The 13,729-nt window shown below is 49.5% G+C and overlaps 1 protein-coding gene across 1 annotated transcript in view; it reads right to left on the bottom strand.

Annotated features, from left to right (window-relative positions):
• The window catches only part of POU2F3 (POU class 2 homeobox 3), a gene marked incomplete at both ends in the record, with an annotated part of 79,242 nt that overhangs the window by 34,440 nt on the left and 31,073 nt on the right, over positions 1-13,729 (bottom strand). The gene's annotated exons all lie outside the window — the stretch shown is intronic.

Below are 13,729 nucleotides of genomic sequence, written 5' to 3'. Positions count from 1 at the left end.
ACGCTATATGCAGACACCCAGCAAGCTCACCTCCCTGGGAAAAGGGGTGCATTTCTGCGGATCGCTGGCTGAAAGACGACAGGGGGCAGAGCAGCATGAGGAGCGGAAGGTCCTGAAAAGCAGAGAGATGGGAGTTCCTGGCACCCAGGATGGAGGGATGGGCAGATAGGTTCATTCCAACTATCCATCAATCCATCTACTTAGGAAACACTTATTGAATGTCTGCTCTGCGCCAGGCACTGCTCTACCATAATCAATACAATATAGACTGTTTCCTCAAATGTTTCCCATCTTCTGGAGGGCTACCTGGAGAAGAAGACATTTGAGCTGAGTTTGGAAAGATGAGTGAGGGGCTGGCAGGGCGATGGGGAGTGAGGGGGCGGGGCGGGGGCGGGTGTGTGTGCAGGTAGAGAGGCCAGTCCTAGGGCTCATTCAAAACAGAGTCGACGTGCTGCCTCTTCAGTTATTCCTCTCTACCTTCAGGACACTTCCATCATTTCAAAGAGGCTCATTTCCCGGCGGTACTTGGAAGTCCTTAGGACGGGGGAAGAAGGGGGCCTGGGGGTCCCTTGTGAGGTTAGACTCCCCCGATCCTTCTCCCGCCCACGCAGGATGGGGCAGCCCACACTAAGAGTGCTGGGCCCTTGCTGAGTGGCCAGATTCTGGGCAAAGTCCCAAACCCCAGGTCTTGCCATTCCCCACCCTGCTTTATTCCAGAAGAGTGTCTGTCTCTTCCAGGCCTCGGGCAAGGCCAGGCTGGGGAGTGCCCTGACAGCCAGGAGGCTGTTCTCAGCCCGCCAGGCCCAGTGTAAGGGGGAGCACCAAACCCTCAGAAAGGAAGTTGGCTCTGGTTCACTGCAGAGAGGAAGGGGCTCCTTGCCTTTGGGCAGCGGCACTGCTTTCTCCTCCAGAGTGGTGTTAACCCTTTCTGGCCTGGGGGCTCTTACCCTAGCAGCCTCACCTCTGAGAATCCCAGCCCGGGACACGGGGCACAGAAGCACTCCGCCACTGGTCCCGGCACGAATCAACATCTATCTCCAGGGACTGGGTGTCCAAATCTTTCTGGGCCTCAGTTGACCAGCTACCCAACTGGCCTGCAAACCCATTTCCAAGCCCTCAAGTGAGCCTGTCCACAGTGATGGGGTAAAGTTTAAAATTTTCCTTGTTAGGATCACACACTTTCTTTGAGAAGATGTCATCGAGGGAAAGCCAAATTGATATGTAACTCACTTTAAGCAAACCCTATAAATGATGCTTGGCTCCAGATGACTGTAAAAGGGCATGCTTTATTCTCTGAAAAGATCCAGTGTAACATTTCTTTAAATAGCAGGCTCTTGGTGGGAAAAAAATAGAATTTAGTTGATAAAACGTTGACTTAGGTACAATATTTCAGGAACCACCCTTTTAGGTATGGTGAGGCATGCCTGTATTTACCCGGCACCAACTGAGTCTGGCATATTTTTCTTATTATTCCTCTAGTAACAGGCTGAGTCAGGTACAAGGGCACAAGTAAGGGCACTCAGAGGGACGCCAGCAGTTGAGGGGAATATGAGCAGAACTGCCATCTGGAAAATGGTGAACCTCCGGCCTTCAGAGGCTCCCAAGGGCAGAGCTAAGAGGAAGCGCGAGCTGGAGCCAGGCTGATGTGAAACGGGGCAGCTAGAACCAATACTGTTGCAAGAGCAACGATAACCCAGTTTATTGAGCACTTACTATGTCCCGGACAGTTTACACTCAAGATTGCATGTAATCCTCCTCCTAACAATACTATTAGGTTGGTGCTATGATTTCCCCCTCTTTTACAAAGGCGGAAACTGAGGCTTGGGGAGGGTGAGTGACCGGGTTCCACAGCTTCTGTTGGTAGAGCTGAGATTCAAATCCAGGTCTGTGTGACGCCAGAGCTGGACCTCTGACCACTACACTGCCATCTGCAAGCCTAAGACCAGACACCCTGCAGCAGTCCATGCCAGCGAAGTCTGTGGAGAAAATGTTAGAAGATGCCAGCGCAGGGGAGGGGCTGCCATGACAGAGAAACAAAACAGGGTGTGAACCAAGGATCCTTGGGGGTTGGGAGCCAAGGGTATTTTAGTGGCCTCGCAGGGGAGAGGGAAGGCAGTCCTGACACTGGATCTGAACAAAAGCAGCAGAGGCCCAGGCGGCGATGGGGGCGATGGGGTCAGCCGATTAGTCGAATAAGCTGGATTTGAAGACAGCAGACCAGCACTGGACACAGCGCCTATTATCAAGTAGACACTGAATAAAGGTACATTGAATAAGTCCTGGCTCTGCCACTTAATTGAAGTCACTTTACCATTCTGAGTCTCAGTTCCCTTGTCAAATGAGAATGATAACATTTGTTCAATAGCTATTGTGAGTTAAAACTTATTGGCTTAATGGGGTCCTCTGTAAGTTGTCAAGCAGTGGGGGCCGTGAGATGGGATGTGGCCTGGTAGGGAACTGAGCAGCTACAAGGAAACAGCTCCTGAGCCCTAAGCGTGGCCTCCAAAGCCATTCTCAGGCTAGACTAGGAGAGGGAAGTTTGAGGTGGAAAAGTTTATTTTCTGCCGCAGCTGTGATTCTGGGAGGAGAATCTCCCAGGTACTAGAGCTGCCTTGACAGCCCTCTGACAGGGGGGCAAAGAGAAGGGCAGGTCCCACCTCCTGCCCTGGAGGCACACACACAAGAATACGCTCCCCTCCTCCCTGCACCCTTCTCACGCACAGGCCCAGGGAGGTGCACCTCCACTTGGGGTAGGGGAACCCTCTGGGTAGGAACCCTTCTTCGCCCCACCCTTCCCCTGGCAGCCTTCCCTGAGCCTGCAGATAGCATCTCTGCCATGCGAGCTGGCAAGCCCCGGCCGTGAGAGGTCTGCGGTGTGAGCATGAGGGCTTGGGACCTGTGGAAAAGTACTGTGCAGACATCAGATGAGGGGCTCTGGGCAACATGAGGGCTTGTCGAGTTGCAGGATCTCTCTGTCTCTCGCAAAAGCAGCCTGACACAGTGTAGAGTCAGACAGGTCTGTTGTATATCTGAGCTCCACCTTGGGTAAAAATTACTTCACCTCTCTGAGCTATAGTTACCCCAGCTATATAATGGGAATAATCATGCTTACCTCACCGGGCTGTCGTAAGGATGAAGTAATATCAAGTAAGATATAACTTTAGGTAAAACGCCTTGCACATCCCATCATCCTTGGTTTGAATCCTAGTTCCAAGCAAGTCTCTTGACCTGAGACTCAGTTTCCTCATCTGTAAAATGGGAGTTCTAAAAGCTACTGCTCTAGGTTGCTGTAAGGTTTCAAGGAGATACTGCTTATGAAGGGCACAGCCCAGTGCCTTTCAGCTCAGGGTGGTATTAACTTCTTCTGCCACTGGGGTCAAATCCAGCTTCTTTTTCAAGACCCCTGCTCCAAAAAAGACTCCTACATGAGAGGGGGATGAACTGGCCCTGCTTTACCAGCATCTACACCCACCAAAGGCAACTAGGTTCAAATCTCCAAAGAAAACCCCTTTTGGATCCCTGCAGAATCAGGGAGAGGGTTCCGACACTTCCCTCCTCCTCTTGTGTCCTCACCACTCTCCACCCCACCCCTGAGTGGAGAGGAACATTCAGTCTCCACTCCCCATCGAGATGCACTGTGGGCTTGTGCCAGTGTTGCAGCCTGAATGAACTGGCCCGACACCCAGTACCCTGGAGAGGCTTTGTGGTGGTGTAGTGGGTAGCTGGGTCAACCAGGGTGATCTAGGGGTGGGGCTCCTGAAAACCCCGGCCACTCCCATTCCTACCTGTTCCTCACCGTGCTGCTCTCAACAAGGCTCAGTCCATCTAAAGCCAAGGCTGCTGCCCAGGCCACAAGCAGGACACAGTTGACAGCTGAGCCTCAGGCCAAAGAGCAGAGCATGATTGGCAAAGGAGGACAACTTTCCACCTCTCCAAATGCGAAGACACTCATCATTTGCTTCCCACCCAAACTTGGGGCAGGTGGGGGAAGCTTAGATGGAGAGATGGTGGATCCCTGAAAAACATTTCCTTTCTGATAACATCTAAACACCAGCTTAGATGCAGCCCATCTAAACTGGTGCAAGCCCAGTGCAGCAGCCATCCAGGGAAGAGAAAATGATGGGTTCTCATTCATCAGAAGTAATAGCAGCTAATGTTTATTGGTCGATGACTGTATGTCAGAGCCTATTCTAGGTTATGTATCTTATCTATAATTAACCCTTACAACATGACTGGAAAGTAGGCTCTATGACTGTTCTCACTTTTGGGTGAGGCTGTGAGACGCGGAGAGGTTGGCCAACACAGACAATCGGCTCAGCTGCTACGTGGAACCGCCTCCTCCAAGACGAGCAGAGCCGTGGAGCGGGAGAGCCACGGAGTCTGGAGTCTGGCCAGCCTGGCTTTAAATTCTCCACTTATGGATGGAGTGATTGTGGGAAAATTCCTTAACCTCTCAGAGTCTCAGTTTTCTCATCTATAGAATTGGAATGATCCCAATGACCTCACAGTGTCGCTCTAAGTAACGCTCAGCGCCTGCGCACAGCAGGATCCATTAACTATTTCTATTGTTATATTATCTTGACTGCAATGGGGAAATCGCTTTGGAGAAAGGAATCATTTCTTCTCACCAATGATCTCCTGCCTGAAAATTCTGTTCTCCATCAACCTTGTTACTCAATAAGCCCAGCTTATTCCCTGTTGAAGCTGCACTGGTTTACATATCCTTTTGTTCTGACATTTTAAGGAACTTTTCAGACCTGTCTCCTTCATTGGATAGCAAGTAAGTGCTCTGAGGGCAGGTCTGTGTGTATTATTTGGGGGTGCCTCTTCCCAGTGCTGGGGAGCCTTCATTTTCCACTCCCTTGTCTTTCTGTGTGGAAGGATCACAGCTAGAGGAACATCTCGCCCTCTGCCTCCTGGTAGAAGTGACCTATGTCCCTGGTGAGTCTAGGTCAGCTGTCCTCACTGGGGATGACAGCAAACCTGAAGGTCATTCTCTGAAATCTATGCGGTGGTTTTTCTGTCTTAATAATTAGGAGGCTCTATTTGTATTTACCAGGCAGAGGAGAGGCATTCTAGACATCCTGCAACGCAGAAGACAGTACCGGACAAGAAACTCTCGTTCGTGTCCTGTACAACTCGCATCCGACTTTCAAACGCCCCACTGGACACTCGTGTCAGTAAAAAGCCTGCCTGTATCACATGAGCCTAGAGCCCAATTCCAGTTTTTATGCAGGCACAACATATCTTTTGCACACTTCTGATATGCACTGACTTTTTCCGGGATGCCATTTTCTGTATAAATTGAGGAAAGATTATATTTTATTTTGTTTGGAAGTTTACCAAGAGTTGTTTCACATTTTGGAAAATCATGGCTTTTCAGCTGCCAGTAGAGCATACCAATATCGGTCTGTACTTGTGTCTGTCACATTCATATAGGTGCAAGCATCCTACTATCTCATCAAACCTTCCAGGGGAATGTGCCCAAGCATTTACTTGCTGAAATACATATTATATCATTTTAATTTTTTTCATTCTCCCTTGAATCCTTATTCAAATTAGAGTATCTTACCGATTTTTATGTATGTTCTCTATAAATTTCATTCTAGGATATTAAAGGGGCTTTATAGCATCCTTGTTACAAGGAACATTGGGTCTGATAAGGCTAAGAACACAGGTTTAGAAGGAAGTGGGTGTGTGTGACTTGACACCTTCTGAGACCTGCCTGTTGGCTAGGAGGGTACTTTAAGGTCTGCTCTCCACCAGCTCTATCTGTGCCAGGTGGATGTATTTAATTCTGGAGCAAGGTCTTTGAAAGTCCGTTGTGGCTACACATCAAAGCCATGGCCCCCAACAAGTTAAGTGAATATAAGTTCTGGCCTGTTGTTCAAGTGCAGCCTTTTAGAATAAATTGTACATTTTTTAAGGGGTATCTCCTAAAAACAATATTTTATTGTTCTCCTCTTCTCTTGTTTGACAAAGATATAAGAGTTATGTTTTGATGTCCACTATACATTTTTTGTCCATCTAGGCTTTCTGGTAGAATTATCCACTATCTTTGTCATTACTTTGTCTTTATAATTTTATTGTTAAATGATTTTTATAGCAATGTGTCCTAGGGTAGCCGTGTCACTTTCTTTTTGGCGATAAAAACACTCTAAAAACAAACAAACAAAAAACCAACCCTGGCCCCCCTGCAGCTCTATCTGTCAGGCTCCTGTATCTGTTTTTTTCAACTGCTTTGGTACCTTGGAGGGGGAAAGAAGAAGGATGTTATACATCAACACTCTAAAACCCAACCCTACTGCTTAGGGTTGAGCAAAATGTGGCTTGCTGGCTCCGCATCCTCTTCTCTTAGTCTGCTCATCCACCCTCAATAATCCTGCCTCAACCCAGAAGTACAGGACCAGAAGAAGGATCTTGCAGCAGAGGGAAACAAGCCTCAGAGGATCAAGAGTTTCACCATCCTTAATTCTCATCCTCCAAGGTCTATCACAGGGAGGTCTCAGAGTCTCCCTCCAGCTTATTGGGCCAACTACCCCTGGCTGTACACACCTGCCTGGCTTTCTTAGACTCACTGAACCAGCCCCATCAGCATTATTACAGTGCAGGGGCCCTCCCTCCCCTCCGCAGCCTCTGCTACATTTTCTTCCCACCAGCTGGGAGCTCCCGTGGGCAGGGACCACGTTCTACTCCCCTCTGACCCCTCACATCTAGACACAGGTTTGTGCAACTAAATGGTCAAATGTGGTCAATTAATTCCCTCCCTTGTCCTCTGGTGCTCAGCTACTGTGGTGCCGGCCCTCCTGGGGCTGCTCCCTGGGTGCCTGGGGGAGGGGCTCACTATGTCTTCACTGCAGACCTTCACTTGAGAGTCTGGTCCTGCCGCCCCTATGCCTCCATCATGGGCCTCCCCGGAGAAGCCTCTCCATCATTCAGAATCCTCAGAGACCTTTCCTTAGGCTGAATTTTGTTGATTTTAGAGAAGATGTCCCATTGAGCTGATTAAACACTACAATCGACGCATGCCGGGAGCAGCCAGAATCCGTGGGATTGACATATATACATTAATATGGATAAAATAGATAACTAATAAGAACTTGCTGTAAAAAAAATAAATAAAATAAAATTCAAAAATTCAAAAAAAAAAAAAAAAAAGAGAATCCGTGGTAGCTCACAGTCATGAAAACGGCGAAGGAAAATCCCATTTGATTCAAAACCAAATGCTCTATGGGAGCGCAGTGGGACCACTGCTCTGGACTAGCTGGACGGGTTCCCGAGAGAGGCACTGGAGGGCTGAATGTTGCGGCCGCAGGTGAGCTGAGAATGCTGCCAGGCCTGGGGCTGAGATAGAATCCCAGGCCACTGGGTCTCAGCTTTGGGGGTAGGAAGCTCAGGGACAAAGACACCTGCCAACTTGCTTCAGACTCTCTTCTGGCCCCAGAGAACTTTTGTGAAGTCTTCTAGCAAGACTTAGCTTTCAACAGCATAGATGGAGACATCGCTCTGATGGGTCTGGTAGACACCCACAGCCCTGGATGACGAGGGGCCCAGATGTCACCAGCACAGAGCAGGGCAAGCAAGGCTCCCCAGGTGTGCATCTATCATTGTGGACTCCTCCAAGCCCCTTTAAGCCAATGATACTTCCTAATGTTCTTCTGAAGTTAGCTGTTGGTTGAAAGAGCAGGAAATGGGGACTTCCCTGGTGGCACAGTGGTTCAGAGTCTGCCTGCCAACTCAGGGGACACAGGTTCGATCCCTGATCTGGGAAGATCCCACATGCCACGGAGCAACTAAGCCTGTGTGCCAAAACTACTGAGCCTGCTCTCTAGAGCCTGCGAGCCACAACTACTGGGCCCGCATGCCACAACTACTGAAGCCCGTGTGCCTACAGCCCGTGCTCCGCAACAAGAGAAGCCACTGCAATGAGAAGCCTGTGCACCGCAACGAAGAGCAGCCCCCGCTCACTGCAACTAGAGAAAGCCTGAGCTCAGCAACAAAGACCCAACGCAGCCAAAAAAAAAAAAAAAGAGCAGGAAATGGAAGTGGAGAAACTCTGTGAACAGGAGGCTGTCCTTCAGGCTCCTGACTTCACCCACAGGGCACTCAGCCTCCCCTCCCTCCCTCCCAGAAGAGCCCTTCTCTTCTTCTAGGCTAAACCCTCCACCCATGTTCTCTCTTTTCTGTCTCCTCTATGGCATCTCCTATCTCTCCCCAGGCCCACAACCCACCAAAGTCTCCCTCATCCCCAAAACCTTCCCTTCACACTGTCTCCATTTTCAGCCAACATCTGCATCCCTTTATCATCCCACTCCTTGAAAGGGAATCTGCAGTCCTCGTCTCCAGCATTTCCTAACTTCTCCTTACCCCTCGATGACAGCAATCTGGCTTCTGCTCTCACCACAGACGTTAGAGACGCTACGATGAGGCCACCAGTGTTCACCTCACTGCCAAACCGTGGCCACTTCCAGGCTGGGGCTCTACAATATCTCTGTGTGCTGTGATGCTGTCTGCTATCCCCACCTTCATATGAAAGTCTCTCCTTTGTGGGAGTGGTCCTCCTCCCATCCCTTTAACCACTCCTTCTTGGTCTCATCTACGGGTGCCCGTTCCTCAGCCTGTCCCCTACATGTTCCTTCTCTCCAGGTCTGCCCTGGGTTCTCACCCGAGTCTGCGCACCCTCCCTAAGGTGACCTCCCTCCCTCTCATCACTTTGGATGACACAATTCGATGGTGACTCCTCAGTATGCATCCTGACCTGTCTGGTGGGCTCCAGATCCAAATTTCTCATCACGTATTGAACACCTATTGTCCATTATCTGCCCTTCATCCTCTTCCCATCATCCGGACAAATTGGCTGGACCTCCCATTCTCTTGATCTCTGGTTATAGACCCACTAATGCTCAGTATCCCAAGCTAGAAACCTAAGAATCCTGCTGGACCCTTCCCCTTCCCTAGCTGTCCATATCCAAACTGTTGACAAAATCCTCCTGATTTTACACCAAAAATCTCTCTCAAATCTGAGTCTCTCCATGCTTTACTGACACAGGAATAATAATAGCAAATACCTATACAGTTTATATGTTCTAGACATTGTCTAAGAGGTATACACACACACACACACACACACACACACACACACACAAACAACAGCCCTATGAGATAGGTACCATTATTCTCCCCACCTGTAAGATGAGAAGACTGAGGAACACAGAAGTTGAAGAACTTGCCCAAGGTCACACCGCCAGGTAGTGCCAAACCCAGGAGTCAAACCCAGGTCGTCTGGCTCTAAGTCTGTGTGCATAATCCCTCTCCTTGGCATTGCCCACTCCTCCTACCACAATGGCATCCCATCAGGCCTCTCTTGCATCATTGCGTCATTCATCCTTCCTGCCCTCTGCACCCACACTCCCTCCTAAGGCTCTTCCATTAAATGAAACTAGTTATGCTTGAAAATGCCCACAGGATAAAATCTAAACTTCTTGGGAATTCCCTGGCGGTCCAGTGGTTAGGGCTCTGTGCTTTCCCTGCCGAGGGCCCGGGTTCAATCACTGATCAGGGAACTAAGATGCCACAAGCCATGCTGCGCAGCCAAAATAAACAAATAAATAAATAAACTTCTTTGCTGGGTATTCAAAGGTCTGCATAATCTGGCCCAGCCTCATCTGCCACCATCACATCCCATGCTGACCTTCTCACAGCTCCCTTTTACATAGCGAGGCTCCACCCTTACTCTCTCCTATGCCTGGAATATTCTTGCTGCCCCTCTCTGCCAGTCCGTCAAAGCCCCGTCTCTTCCCTTGTCACCCGCTTCAACACCATCTCTTTGGTGACATCCTTGGGCGGTATCTCAGAGCTCAGTACTCTTACGTCTCTTACAGAATGCACTTCAGAGTTCATTGCCATTTATCTTCTTACAAATGACACCCTCTATCCAGCTCTTAGGAATGACTACATATTCAAAGAATGAATATTTGGCCCCAGATCCAGCCTGCTGGGTCCTCCTGTCTCTGCCCCTTGAATTTCAAAAGATTCTGTTCGCTGGATCACACAAGATCATAAAGGCTGGAAAGATTCCATGTGACATATTTCTCCTCACTCTCTACAGCTCAGGGTGAAGAAATGGACACTCTCTTCCCCATTTCTCTTCAAAGAAAAACATGAAAGGAAAGTGGAAGCAAAACCAAACAGAATATGGCATGAGAATATTGATGGGACCATAACATACAGACCGCAGGGGCCTTAGCAATCATCTCAAGCAAATGTCTTCCTTTTATTCATGAGGACACCAAGGCCCAGGAAGGAGAAGAGGATTGTGTAGGGTGGAAACAGCACTGGCCCCCAGGACCTCTGATTCCCTGTCCAGGCATCTGGCCTTGTTCTGTTGCCTCCCAACTCTGTCTTAAGCTTTCCTGGGGACTGAGGGGTGGCCCTGTTTCTGGGTCTCTGGGTCAGCCCACAGTTATCTCCCAAACAGGCTCAGGCTGCTTTCCTGGGACCAGAAAGTTAAGAGGCTCAGCATGAAACTTTATGATGAGGCAGCGTCTTTCGCTCATGCAACCTTAGGACAGCAGTGCGCCCAGAGCCTGGCTGCAATTCCCAACTGCACCAAATGGCTTGGGGCCTTCCATTGTGAGCCTCACCAAGGGCAGCGACTCATCCTTTGCTCTCCCGCGTCTGCCACCCCGTCTCTGTATCAGACACAGAGGCCGCTCCTACACAACACTCCTTCTTCCCCTCCCCACTCCCTGCACCTCCCACTTCCTCCCAGTTAGTCATGGTGAGGTCACACTCAGCCGCTGGCTCCCAGGCCTCTCTCTAAGGACAATGTGTATGTTCAGGAAGAGGGGAGTTGAGAGACTGTAGAGGAGGCTGCTGCAAGGCATCATGGGAAAAATGAGCTCTGGAGTCAAAGAGAGGTGGGTTCAAGTCCTGGCTCTGCCAGCTGACCAATCTGCGTGACCTTCAGCAGATTACTTAATCTCTCCAATCCTTTTCCAAATCAGGTGGGGCTGCCCGGGAGGCAGTTTCCTTACCTGTATAAGGGGGATAGTAACGCTTGGTATACAGTGAGAATCGGATGAGATAAAGTGCCAAAAGCACTTTGCCCAGTGCCTCGGGGTCGCCAACGTTGGTTTACGTCCCTTGTCATGGAGCACGAGGGTATCACTGTCAGTGCAAGGGCCTGAGAAATCCTGGTGCCCACCTGCAGGCCTGCAGGTGAACTGGTGAGAAGGTGAGGGTGCGGGCCTTGGTATCTGAGGCATCCGAGAGACAGTGAGAGGGAGCGAGGAGGGCCTTCGGGAGGGCGTGACATGTGTGCCTGTGCACAGAGGAGAGCTCCAGTCTAAGTGTGTAAATGAGCGTGACCAGCTGAACCTCCCTTCCTCCAAAATTCCAACCTCTTTAAAGAAAAGATCTTTATGTGTCTGTTCTGGTCAGTAATGAGAAATCCAAAAACCCTTCCCAGGGGAGGGTGGAACTGCCCCCTTCCCATGAGGCTCATCGAAGGGAAGCGAACGCTAGTGAGGCCCTCCCCTGACAGAAGCCAGGAAACTTTCTCCCAGCTGGTGGGGAAACCATACCCCAAAGGATGTTCAAAGGGCCGGGGCCTCTCTGTAGGCTGCTGGGGCCAGAGGGGCTGTCCCTAGCCTTGTCCTAAGCACGAGGGTTTCCCAAGCTCTAGAAAGATCACACAGGCAGCCAAACCCACCAGGCCTGTGGAGCAGGCCACCTCCGGGCTGGACTGGTGCCACCACGTCTTGGTGTGGGATGGGCTCCTCCACGTGCATCTCGTCCAAGGGACCATGAGAGGCGGACCCTGGGCTGGGACCCTTGGAAAGCACAGGCAACAGGCCACATCCCAACCTGCCGAGGGCTCCTTCAGGATCACTGAATCCTCGGGAATGTCCTCCATCCTCCTGCCCTGGAAACAAACCTGGCCAAATGATCCCTTAGATGAGAATCTGTCTCATCTTTAAAGACCTTGAGAGAGAAGCTGATTCCACAGTCTCCCTCCCTTGGTAGCTCTTCCATTGTTTGATAAGTCACATTGGCTGCAAGTCCTTCCTCGTAGCTCACCTAGATATGTCTTTAACTGAAGCCTACCTCTGTCTTAGGTCTTGAGGGAAGGGAGAGAGTAGTTGGCCTCCATGTGTTAGCAAACTTCCCCAATGAACACAACTGCAGAAGTTGCCTAAGAGGTTTTGGGTTAGAACTCCAGATTGTTCCTCTCCAGCTGTGAAGGATGTACCCAGAGTTAGAAGCCTTTCAGGAAATGTTAGTAGGGACTTCAAATCACTCTACAGATAAAGGAGGAGAAGAACATATGTCTGAGTTTGACCTCCACCCTTGACTTCCTTCTAAACTTGGACTCTGGATATGAGTGGGAAGGACCCCTAGTGAGTATCAAATGTATCCCCAAATTGGGGTTGTCTTTCCTTCCCTGGGGCTGTCTCCTTCTCTAGCCCACTCTTCTCTGCTTGACAAAGTCTACTGACTCTTCAGAGCTAGAATCAAATATCACCTCCTCCATGAAGCCTGCCCTGAGCTACCGGGAAGAATGAATTATTCTCATTTCTGTTGGACACCATGCTTTTTACACGCCTCCAATAAAGCATGAATGAGATTGTATTATAATGATCCACTCAAGAGTTTCTCTCTCCCCTCCCCTCTCCCTCTCCCTCTATCTCTGTCTCCCCCACTCCTCAATCTAGACTGTGAGCTCCTCCAGGGAAGAGACCATGTCTTAATTTTCTTTGTATTCCCACATCTGGCACAGTACATGTTCCCTCCCCCACCCAAAATTTATGAAATAAATTAATTTTTCAGCTGAGAAAACTCATACTAAAAATATTAAGTGACTTGACCCAACTTATACAGCTAGCTGGTGGCCAAAACAGGACCCAAACCCAGGCTTTCTGACTTTGTTTCTAATTCTCACGTCTCTGCCTCACTCTAGGGCCCAGTGTTGCTTCCTGCTTGTCTCCAATTTAGACTTTGTCCCCCCAATGAACCCTCCCACCATCTGCCTCTGACATCACACCTTGTCTTCGCCCTCAGCCCCCAATCTTCCCATCAGCTTCTAACTTCAATGGGAAGGTCCTCTCTTCATTCACCCTCCTCTTTACACATCTAGATCTATCCATCCTTCAATCCATCCAACACCACCTTCCCCTGCCTGAAACCCTCCCCGACTAACCTGAACTCCACCCAGCTTGTTCCTTTAAAGGCGCCCAGCTTGTATCTCCATTGTCCCACTGAGCTGGGTTACGCCCTCTTTCCTGAGCTCTTTTTGTCCTGGCTCCCCTGTTTTGTCCTCTATCTTTTAAATCAGGAGTTCCTTTGGCTATTTACAATAGCCAGGACTTGGAAGCAACCTAAGTGTCCATCGACAGATGAATGGATAAAGAAGATGTGGCACATATATACAATGGAATACTACTCAGCCATAAAAAGAAATGAAATTGAATTATTTGTAGTGAGGTGGATGGACCTAGAGTCTGTCATACAGAGTGAAGTAAATCAGAAAGAGAAAAACAAATACCGTATGCTAACACATATATATGGAATCTAAAAAAAAAAAAAGGTCATGAAGAACCTAGGGGCAAGACGGGAATAAAGACGCAGACCTACAGAAAATGGACTTGAGGACACGGGGAGGGGGAAGGGTAAGCTGGGACAAAGTGAGAGAGTGGCATGGACATATATACACTACCAAACGTAAAAC

The sequence above is a fragment of the Mesoplodon mirus genome, assembly GCF_964341445.2.
Source record: "Mesoplodon mirus genome assembly, chromosome: 7".
Taxonomy (NCBI): Eukaryota; Metazoa; Chordata; class Mammalia; order Artiodactyla; family Ziphiidae; genus Mesoplodon; species Mesoplodon mirus.
This window is presented reverse-complemented; position numbering and strand designations above follow the sequence as displayed.